Below are 8,677 nucleotides of genomic sequence, written 5' to 3'. Positions count from 1 at the left end.
TGTGTTCTGAACAATCAATGTATTAAGCAAACAGTAAATATTTATATAGTATTCACCTTTATAAATTAATTAGGTGAGCTGTTCTTTATAGATGCCTAAATATTCAATACTTTAAATTAAGTTTTACATGAATTTTAGACAAGTCTGGATATTTGTGCATGTAAACACTGGGGTTAGCACAGTTTTAGTTAATTAAGTTAGTTATATTATCTTATGATTATCATGTAAGGAATAATTTTAGCAAATTTACTCTGTATGAATATTAATCAGAATTTATTTCAAATGAAAATCTTTGATTTTTTATGAATTTAGGAGGTAAATATACATTCATTATTTTCTGAAGTATTGTGAATATTACTTTTAAAAATTTGTTCTAAAGATAGCTAAAGCTTAGAAAAACTTTATTGAGAAAATAGATATGAGGGTTTTTAAGACAATAATTATTTATCATGTAAAAAAGTGCTTAGCCTGTTATATCTTTTAGGGTAAACATATCAAATATAATAAATGATTATAAAAAAGTTTTCACTGTAGACATTCTGATTACAAATATCAATCAGTTAAAAAATGAAAGGGTTATTTGACTTAACTTCAATATATTATAAAAAATAACAAATCATTGCTTCTTGTCCATACTTATGGGATTGTAAAAATGTTGCACAAAAGTTAAGTTTTAATTTCATTACCTATCTTCCTCTCTTTTTCTTAAGAAGTAAGTAACAAAAATTGAGGTAAGGCTAAAGATAGCTACTTAATCTTAAAATATTAATACTTTCAAAGTACACAATGTCTTTTATTAGATTTTGATTTAATTTAAAATATTGAAACATTTTACACTTTATTATTATTATTATTATTATTGTTATTATTATTATTATGTGATTGTGTGTGTGCTTGTAAACACATATGTTCATGTATATATATGCATGCCTTGGTAAAATGTGGAGGTCAGTGAACAACTAGTGGTTTGGTTTTCTTCTTTCAACATGTGGAATATAAGAATATAGAACAGTTATTCCATGTTTGAGATAAACATAGCTACTAATATTCATTTTCAAATATTATAAAACAAAACAAAATAATCTTAACTTCTTGTTTTCACTTCCATTGATTATGGAATTTTCATGGATTATTCAATCATTCTCATATGCTTATAGTTGCTTGAAACATGCTAGTTGTGTGCACAGTGTCAAGACAAAGTGGGTATCTTCTTTTTTCTATAGAATACATTTATACAGAGGAAAGTATTCAGCATGTAGACTTCATCTTATCTCCACTCTAAAGAAATAGGGTACTATAAAATAATAGCTGAAATGAACTCTGAAATCTCATCTACTTTATTAATAATAGTATAGGAAGGGAAATGCTTTATCAAGTAACAATAAAGAAAAATAGGATACCCTACAATGAATCAGTATGGACAGTAGTTAGGTGTATAATATGAATGACATCATTCTTAAAACTTAACAATGTAGACATTTAATTTTGTAACCTGTGTCTTAACATAAAAGAAATCCCATTTTTCATTTTCCTTAGGCTATTCCATCTAACATCTTTTTCTAATTTACCAGCCAAATTGGTTTCTCCAAATTTTAATATCAGGCCATGTAACAAAATCTCTAGAGTAAAGTAATTACCTAATCCATTCATTACATTGGATAAAGATAGGACAGTTAAAATGTCAAATAGAATCAAGGTTGTCTGAGTTAAAAATATTTTCAAATATAATTTTTGCTCTCTCAATAATACATGAAGTAATTTCTTGCTTGTATGAAAGCTTTTATATTAATCTAAAACAAAAATCTCATGAAACATTATTAAGTACAAAATAACTCAGATTTGTAACCTTCAACAATTCTTATCATCCTGTTTCCAATTTATTCATCTATAAGTGAGAATTGGGGGGAAATATTCTCATTTACTTCACAAACAAATGATTTTATAGATCCAGAAAAGAATGATCATGTTAAGTACCAGATTATTTTCATAAAATTTACAATTTAATGACACTATCACAAGTATTAGGCTATTTAAGCTTAAAGGGAAAAAATAATTTAAAGGTGTTTTGTAGTTAAAAGGTAAAAGTTAAATTTAGTAACCCGATATTTCACCCTGACATGTATTGAGTGATTAGTTAGTATGTATGGGAACCCAAGCATTTTTGAAATGAAAAGAGCATATAGTTCATAAAGAATGTCTGACAACCTATAATGTCAATATATAGAGCAAGCCATAAGCCTAATGACAATGAGCAGTGGAACTAAAAGAGAGCTAATCGAAGTTTTATATGTAAAGTACATACAGAAGTATTTCTGAATAATGTACTTTGATCATATTTTCCCTCATATTTTTTCTTCCCTTCTCTGAAATGAACCCCTTCTTTTTCTCAACAAGTCCCTATTTTATGCCTTTTTTCTGCTCCCATCTAATGATAATTGGGTTTGCCTAAATAAACATGCATGAAAAATGATTTTGTTGAGCATAGGCAACTCAACAGTGATTGATACTAAGAAATATGACTTCCCCTAGAGTAAGAGATCATTTCCTACTGCTCCTCTGAGATGCTCTACACCTTTCACAAGAGTTGAAAAGGTGAACTCATGTAAAATCCTTATAAATATATTTTAGTCATTTATGAATTTCATATATATTCATGAAAGTTGGGAGAAAAAATATCTGAGAACTTTAGTCTCAATTAATCTGGACCCCCGAGATCTCTCACTGTCCCACCAAACAGACAGCATACAACAGTTGATATGAGGCCCCCAACACACATACAGTAGAGGACTTCTGGGCTTGTGTTCATTCAGAGATAATGCACCTAACCCTCAAGAGACTGGAATCCCCAAGGAGTTTAGAGGTCAGGTGGGATGGAAGGATGAAGGAATCCACATGGAGACTGTGGGGTGGGGAGCAGGTATGGGATATGGAACAGTGAGAGGGTGGATTGGGGGGAATAAAATATGGGGTATAAAAATAAGTTAGTTAAAAAAAAAGTAAAAAAATAAAAAATATATTTTAAGAGAAAGAATGTGTATTATGGAAAGTACATTACATTTTTCAATCAAATTAATTGGCTGTTGATCAAGATGGAAAACTAAAAGTAGATAATGAAAATTAAGAATATCTGTTTTCTAACTGTTTCCATTCATGTTAAACTATCTGTAAAACTCATTAGATGAGTATCTGGCCATGACTCTGCTTGCCTTCACCAGCTGTTGTACTAGAAACATCCAGGTTAGATCTCTCCCCCAACCCCATTCTTCTGCCTGCTGAGTCCCCTGGGGCATGCTCAGCTGTCCTGAGCTCCATGTTGACCATTTTCCTATTACCACTCTGTTATCTTTCACCAGGCCTGCTGCAATAGGATCATCCAGATTAGATCACTTCCCACCAATCAACTGCACAAGAGTACCCTGGGAAATGCTCAGCTTCCCTGAAAACCTTGGTCTAGCTCAAGGGTGCTCACACAAGGCCCATAGTACCAGGAACACCAATGTTAGGCCTACTTTCCTCGAGACCTGTCAAACCAGGAACATCTGTGGAGAACCAGGTTAAGAACACAATCAATAAAAGCCTCTAGAGCACAGCTATCCTATCACAGCAAGCCCTAGGTACCCTAACATAACCAAAACACAAGGAAATTACCTTAAATCTGTACTTATGAAGGTGAGAGAGGCTTTTAAAGAAGAAATGAATTAGTCCCTTAAAGAAATACAGGAAAAGGCAGTGGAGGCACATGCCTTTAATCCCAGCACTTGGGAGGCAGAGGCAGGCAGATTTCTGCCTTAGAGGCCAGCCTGGTCTACAGAATGAGTTCCAGGCCATCCAGGCCTACACAGAGAAACCCTGTCTTAAAAAGCTTAAAAAAAAAAAAAAAAAGTAGGGACATATAATTAGACAGGTGAAAAAGACAAGAAAACTATTCAAGACCTAAAAATGGAAATATAAGCAATAATGAAAATGCTTGCTGGAGAAGGAAAACTCATAGAAAAACATGATCAACAGATGTATGCATCACCAAGGCAATACAAAAGATCAAAGAGAAAATATCAGCCACAGAAGATATGATGAGGCAGGGGAATGGGAATAGAAGTTGTGAGGGCGGGGACTGGGAGGAGAGGAGGAGCTGATATTGGTATGTATATGGAATAAATTAATACATTAATTTATAAAAATAATTCCTGCCACATAGAATCTAGAAAATCCAGAATATTGTGAAAAGACCTAACCTAAGAATAATAGGAATAGAAGAAAGAAAGACCCAGTTCTTTTTTTATTAGATATTTTCTTTATTTACATGTAAATTTCTCCTTTCCCAGTTTCCCCTCTGAAAAACAAAACAAAAAAAACAAGAACAAACTCCTGTTGCCTCCCCCCTCCCCATGCCTGCCACCCCACCCTCTCTCACTTATTGTCCCTGGCATTCCCCTACACTGGGGCACAGAACCTTCACAGGGCTGAGGTTCTCTCCTCCTATTGATGATCGAATTTGCAATCCTCTACTATACACATACTACCAGAACAATCAGACCCCTCCATGTGCAGTCCTTGGCTGGTGGTTGAGACCCTGGGAGCTCTGAGGGTGTTAGTTAGTTCATATTGTTGTTTGTCCTAAAGGGCTGCAAACCCCTCAGCTCCATAGGCCCTTTCTCTAACTCCTTCATTGGGGACCATGTACTCATTTCAATGGATGGCTATGAGCCTCTACATCTGTATTAGTCAGGTACTGTCAGAGCCTCTCAGGAGATAGCTATATTTAGGCTGGCTTGTCCTTCCTTCAGACTCTGCTCCATAGTTAATCTCTACAAATCCTTCTGTGGGTATTTGGTTCCACCTTTTAAGAAGGAATGAAATATACACCTTTTGATCTTCCTTCTTCTTGAGTTTCTTGTGTTTTGTGGGTTGTTCTTCCTGTATTCCAAACTTCTGGGCTAATAACCACTTATCAGAGAGTGCATACCATGGGTGTTCTTTTGTGATTGGGTTACCTCACTCAGGATGATATTCTCCAGATCCATCCATTTCCCTAAGAATTTCATAAATGTATTGTTTTTAATAGCTGAGTAGTACTTCATTGTGTAGATGTACCACAATTTCTGTATCCATTCCTCTGTTGAGGGACATCTGGGTTGTTTCCAGATTCTGGCTATTATAAATAAGGCTGCTATGAACATGGTGGAGTGCCACGCACACTTTGCATGATGGTGGTATTTGAGGCATAAACTTCAAGGAAAGTCAGTCTCCTGCCTCTGCATTGTCACCTGGCACCCCAAACTCAGAGGTAGCCCAGATATGTCCTCGTACTTGTGTGCTAGGGGCCCACTAAGATTTCTTAACAGCTAGAAAAAGAAAATTCAGACACTGCTCCCTGACCTTCACAAATGTTCCAATGTCATAGTCAAACCCTGGCTTGGAATGATAAGTCATTCAAACTAATTGCTTCCAGCATTGCAGGTAGAGCATTAAAGCTTACAGAATGAGAGACTTATCCCAGGACAAGGTCAAGTAAAATCCTCTTTCTCAGTCATGTACTACAGCTGAACCACTCCTAGGAATTAACAGGAGACTGTCTCTACTTCCCCAAGAGATTAGCATAGTGGGTGTTTTACCTAGGATGGGCGGGATCTTTATCTGAGAGTGTGAGTGTGTGAGAGACAGTCTACAGCATTCTAGATTAAGTAGTCAGTATTCAGAGTCACTCGCACTCGGACTAGAACCAGAACTTAGGTGGACTAGGGCTTAGATTCATGCAGTCCGTAGCCCCCCTCTGGCCCAGAGCACTTGGGCCTGGGGGGTGCATCACCAGTCAAGATTCAAGAGATTGAGCATTCGAGATTCGAGCATTCAATATTGAAGATTCAGCATTGAGGACTCGAGATTCAAGCCTCTATTCTCCTGGCTGGCGCACCCGCAGCCTCCCAGGACTCTGGCCAGGACCATGCAGCCCAAACATACTCAGAGCCAGGGGGTGCTGCATCAGTCCAGAGGAGGTGGCTGCTGTTTTAGACCTAGTGTGTTTTAGGTGGCCTCAGATGTACCCCGACTACTGAGCTGCCAGATTTTTCATCTCTCTTTTGCAATGATTGTAAATGCCTCATGTCATTTTTGAGAAATACACTCAGACCTTACACCACTCGTGTCGAGTCTGTTTGTCAAAGCCAAGTCCCATGCACACCTGGCCAGAACCCATCGTCCAGGGGAACAAGGGACCCCATAAGAAACCCCAGTCCATGGCAGTGGAGCATGTGTCCTTATTCCATGTTGGAGCATCATTTGGGTATATGCCCAGAAGTGGTATAGCTGGGTCCTCCGGTAGAACTATGTCCAATTTCCAGAGAAACAGCCAAACTGATTTCCAGAGTGGTTGTACCAGTTTGCAATCCCACCAGCACTGAAGCAATGTTCCTCTTTCTCCACAACCTCTCCAGCATCAGATGGCCCCTGAGTCTTTTATCCCAGCCAATCAGACTGGTGTGAGGTGGAATCTCAGAGTTGTTTTGATTGGCATTTCCCTGACGACTAAGGATGTTGAACATTTCTTTAGGTGCTTCTCAGCCATTCAGTGTTCCTCAATTGAGAATTCTTTGTTTAGCTCTGTACCCCATTTTTAATAGGGTTATTTGGTTCTCTGGAGTCTAACTTCTTGAGTTATTTGTATACATTGGCTATTAGCCCTCTATCAGATATAGGGTTGGTAAAGATATTTTCCCAATTTGTTGGTTGATGTTTTGTCCTATTGATAGTATCTTTTGCCTACAGAAGCTTTGCAACTTTATGAGGTCCCATTTGTCAATTCTTGATCTTACAGCAGAAGCTATTGGCATTCTCTTCAGGAAATTTTCCCCTGTGCCTATTTCCTTGAGGTTTTTCCCCACTTTCTCTTCTATTAGCTTCAATGTATCTGCTTTGATGTAGAGGTCCCTGATCCACTTGGACTTGAGCTTTATACAAGGAGAAAGAAAATGGTTGCATTTTTCTACATGTTAACCACCAGTTCAGCCAGCACCATATGTTGAAAATGCTGTCTTTTTTCCACTGGATGGTTTTAGGTCCTTTGTCAAAGATCAAGTAACCATAAGTGCATGGGTACATTTCTGGGTCTTCAATTCTGTTCCATTGATCTACCTGCCTGCCACTGTTCCAATACCATGCAGTTTTTATCACAATTCAAGTCCGGGACTGTGATTCCATCAGAGGTTCCTTTATTGTTGAGGATAGTTTTGGCTATCCTGAGTCTTTTGTTGTTCCAGATGAATCTGAAAATTGCTCTTTCTAAGTCTGTGAAGAATTGAGTTGAAATTTTGATAGGGATTGCTTTGAATCTGTAGATTGCCTTTGGTAAGATGGCCATTTTTACTATATTAATCCTGCCAATCCATGAGCATGAGACATCTTTCCATCTTCTGAGATCTTCAATTTCCTTCTTCAGAGACTTGAAGTTCTTGTCAAACAGATCTTTTACTTGCTTAGTTAGAGTTAAACCGAGGTATTTTATATTATTTGTAACTATTGTGAAGGGTGTTGTTTCCCTAATTTCTTTCTCCACCTATTTATCCTTTGTGTATAAGAAGGCCTCTGATTTGCTTGAGTTAATTTTATATCCAGCTACTTTGCTGAAGTTGTTTATCAGGTTTAGGAGCTCTCTGGTGGAGTTTTGGGGGTCACTTAAGTATAATATCATATTATCAGCAATTAGTGATAATTTGACTTCTTCCTTTCCAATTCATATCCATTTGATCTCCTTTTGATGCCTAATTGCTCTGGCTAGGACTTCAAATAAAACTCTCAACTATTGAATAGGTAGGGAGAGAGTGGGCAGCCTTGTCTAGTCCCTGATTTTAGTGGGACTGCTTCAAGTTTCTCTCCATTTAGTTTGATGTTGGCTACTGGTTTTCTGTATATTGCTTTTACTATGTTCAAATATGAGTCTTTAATTCCTGATCTTTCCAAGACTTTTATCTTGAAGGGATGTTGGATATTGACACATGCTTTCTCAGCATCTAATGAGATGATCATATGGTTTTTTTCTTTGAGTTTGTTTATATAGTGAATTACGTTGATGGATTTCCGTATATTGAACCATCCCTGCATCACTGGGGTGAAGCCTACTTGATCATGGTGGATGATCCTTTTGATGTGTTCTTTGATTCAGATTGCAAGAATTTTATTGAGTATTTTTGCATCGATATTCATAAGGGAAATTGGTCTGAAGTTTTCTTTCTTGGTTAGGTCTTTGTGTGGTTTAGGTATAAGAGTAATTGTGGCTTCATAGTACGAATTGGTAGAGTCCCTTCAGATTCTATTTTGTTGAATAGTTTGAGGAGTATTGGTATTAGGTGTTCTTTGAAGGTTTGATAAAATTTTGCACTAAACCCATCTGGTCCTGGGCTTTTTTTGGTTGGTAGAGTATTAATGACTGTTTCTATTTCCTTAGCAGATATGGGACTGTTTAGATCATTGATCTGATCTTGATTTAACTTTGGTACCTGGTATCTGTCTAGAAAATTGTCCATTTCATCCAGGTTTTCCAGTTTTGTTGAGTATAGGCTTCTGTAGTAAGATCTCATGATATTTTGGATTTCCTAGGTGTCTGTTGTTATGTCTCCCATTGAAAGGAAAAATTAAAGCTTTAGACCTGTGCTGACTAGGAAGAAAAGTTATGGGCCTAAGAATC

Source organism: Mastomys coucha, unplaced genomic scaffold (assembly GCF_008632895.1).
Source record: "Mastomys coucha isolate ucsf_1 unplaced genomic scaffold, UCSF_Mcou_1 pScaffold12, whole genome shotgun sequence".
Classification (NCBI taxonomy): domain Eukaryota; kingdom Metazoa; phylum Chordata; class Mammalia; order Rodentia; family Muridae; genus Mastomys; species Mastomys coucha.
This window is presented reverse-complemented; position numbering follows the sequence as displayed.